The sequence below is a fragment of the Sapajus apella genome, unplaced genomic scaffold (genome assembly GCF_009761245.1).
Source record: "Sapajus apella isolate SASKATOON/1434 unplaced genomic scaffold, GSC_monkey_1.0 scaffold89, whole genome shotgun sequence".
NCBI classification, from domain to species: domain Eukaryota; kingdom Metazoa; phylum Chordata; class Mammalia; order Primates; family Cebidae; genus Sapajus; species Sapajus apella.
In genome coordinates, this window is record NW_022437029.1 from 8,304,982 (window position 1) to 8,307,921 (window position 2,940).

At 39.0% G+C, this 2,940-nt stretch overlaps 1 long non-coding RNA gene across 1 annotated transcript; it reads left to right on the forward strand.

Annotated features, from left to right (window-relative positions):
• Positions 1 to 465: 465 nt before the first annotated feature.
• LOC116534708 lies at positions 466 to 2,717 on the forward strand. The gene is made up of 2 exons (XR_004261839.1): positions 466 to 624; positions 1,661 to 2,717. It is a non-coding gene; the product is annotated as an uncharacterized LOC116534708 (long non-coding RNA).
• The last annotated feature ends 223 nt before the right edge of the window (positions 2,718 to 2,940 follow it).

Here is a 2,940-nt window from a genome sequence, read left to right on the forward strand (position 1 = left end):
TTTCAAATAAACATACAATGTGCTCCTTTTCAAGGTTCTTTTCCTATTTGGGTAACATTTTACAGATTCTGCTTGTATTTTCCCTTCGTAACGTGTCACAGACTTGCAGGACTTTCCTATTTACTAAAATTTGTATTTATTTTCTTTCCAGCTTAATACCCTTTTAAAAGTCCACGTTTCATTTCTCTATACATTGGGCGATTAACCATCGAAGCTGGCTTGTGCCAGCTGAAGTAGCAAGAGGAGACAGTTAAAAGACCATATCAAAGCAGGTGTATTGTTAAACACACAGTTGTTTAAAACAGCTATGAAGAACTTGTACTGTTGTAAAACTCATTTTCTTTCATGCTAGGGAATTCATATTGTATTATTTTTGCTTAGATGCATCAGAAATGCATACACCCTGCACACGTATACAGCCACACTTACGCAGGCAATTTTTTTTTGGTGAGGGAAAAAATCAAATTGGGTTCTGCAAAGAGGAGAGGAGGATGGAATCAAATTTGGGGTCTCCCAGCTGTAATACTCTGTTTAATTGCCAGTCTTAACAGGATGAGCACTGGAACATGTCTGGACAGATCCAGGCAGCTGGTGAAAACTCATGAATTCTCTGCAGCACAGAAGGTAATGTTTCCCAGCAGTGTGTGCTCTCTCAAGGTTGTCGTATTATATGTGTGTTATTTTCACTGTGAGAACATGCAGAAAGGGAAGCAGAGAGCATGTGTGTGTGTCATTACAGTACCTCCCATTTATGTGGCGTTCAGTGAGAAAGCTCCATTCTGGTGTCAGTGGTCATGTCTGAGTCTCTGTCTGATAGGTTCTCTGTAGACTTGGAATATGTCAGGTGGGGAGTGTGTACCTTCACAGTAAGTGTGTACCTTCAGCAGCGTGGCCTGGCTGTTTGATTTCTCATTTGTTTCAGAGTCTTCAGTTTTGACCTAAAGCTGAGTTTTTGGTACCAAAGCTTTATGGAAAACTCCGTTTTTCTACTCAGTGATACTCTTGAGTGCTTCCTACAGTGTTCACATTTTGAGAACATAAATTTTGAAGAAAACCAAAGAACCACGTAAAAAAAAAAAGAGGCTACTGTTTTAATTTTTGGTTCATGGTATTTTGCAAGTGTCTTTATTACATATCTTCACATTGTTTTAAACACCACTGACGCTTTATTGTAGGTCTTTGTGATAAAAATATGTCTGTCACCTTAAATCTTTAAGAATTTAATCCTGGAGAAGTTATATACATCTTTTTGTTTAGTGATTGATACACTTGAGAGATATTAGCCAATCCCATTTCAACTATTGATGAGGCACATTGCATATTTTTCCCATGCCTTAAAATAAAATGTTAATTCAGTGAGTTCTAAATTTAAATCTTCTATGGGAAGAAACCTGGAGTAGTAATGTGCTCACAACTTTTGTAAGGCATCTTGTTTCAACAGGGCTGGCATTTTCTCCAAAATACACAAGGACACCCTGAAATTATCCTAGTCTGGCAACAATATGCAGATTGATGTGTGTGCATTCAATTCCATTTGACAAATCTTTGGGGCAAAGAGAAGGTTCTAGTGTAAGGAAATATCTTAGCACATTCCAAAAGTGCATTTTTTGAAAGCTGTATTTTTAGACTAAACATATGTTCAATGATTTGCCCTCTCCAGGGAGCAGGTTTGCATTCAGGCCACTGAGAGGACGGAGGCTGCATCACAGAGGAGGCCGTGGGAGGTCACAGGTACGGCCTCTCTTTCTGACTGTACAAAGAATTCCGCAAGCTGTGTGGTCAGAGTGCCAGGGACAGCCAAGAACGGCTGTCATCGTTCCAGGTGGAGCTGACAGACTGTCTCTGAAGCGCCCACCTGCGCGTGCGCCCCCTCTTCTCGGCACAGGCTTGAGATGCGCAGAATCCTAACCACAGCCACTGTTTCCTGCCTCAACTAGCCATGCCCTAAAAGAAACAAATGCATCGCCCCAGAATTCTTATAAAGTTACAGTAATCCCTTAACTATTTTAATTTCCTTTTCCTTCAACTTAAACTTTCATTTCGGGTATCTTCTACACAACACAGAAGTCACGTTCTGGATAGAATTGAAAGGAAATTGACTTGGGGTTCAGGGTGGACATTTTTTGTCTTATTTTGCTTCTTAGTAACCGCAAGTGAAGCCTGAATAATGAGAATATTATTAATCCATCTCCACTTCTCTACTTTAAAGTCACAAGGTAGATTTTGGTTCCAGTTGATATTACTTTAATGAGAGTAATGAATATTCCGTGTGAGGGCAGTACGAAAGTGTGTTGGGAAAGTTCTACGAATCTTTGTGTTTTGTTTCGGTTTTGAGGATTAAATGCAAGTTTAATCCTTTAATGAATATATAAGTCTGTTGATGCCCTTTCTTGAGGAAGCTGTGGTTAAATTACTGTATCATATTATCGTATTTCATTCTATCTCCAATGTGGGGGTCGTATAGAGAGGTGGTGGGTAGAGCTGGGGGTGAATATGTGTGTTTTTCCTAAGCGACGGTCGTTGGGAACGTATAAGGATTCCAAAGGTTAATGTGGATTAAAATGCTGTCTGCCATGAACTTTAGAAATTGAAATAAATGTGGTTGGTAAAAGAAGATCTGTGTTTTGATTACATGGAAATGCTTTTGTAGGCCTTTTCTTTCAGGTGCAGTAAACATCTTAAAAATAAGCACAATAAATATGTTTCTAAGCACGGTGCATTGTAATTGTAATTAGCTCTTCCTCCTTTATGAGGTTGCATGCATCAGATTACGTCTAATTACTCCCAAGCAGTTTGCTGGTTTCCTATTTTTGTGAAAAGTCTCACAATACATCTTTACAACCATAAAGACACTCATTTGCTTATACTGAGGCCTTTATGGGCAACTCGCTTTCTTTTTATTTGAGAGGAAAAATTAAAGGTGAGCATCATTAGGAATCT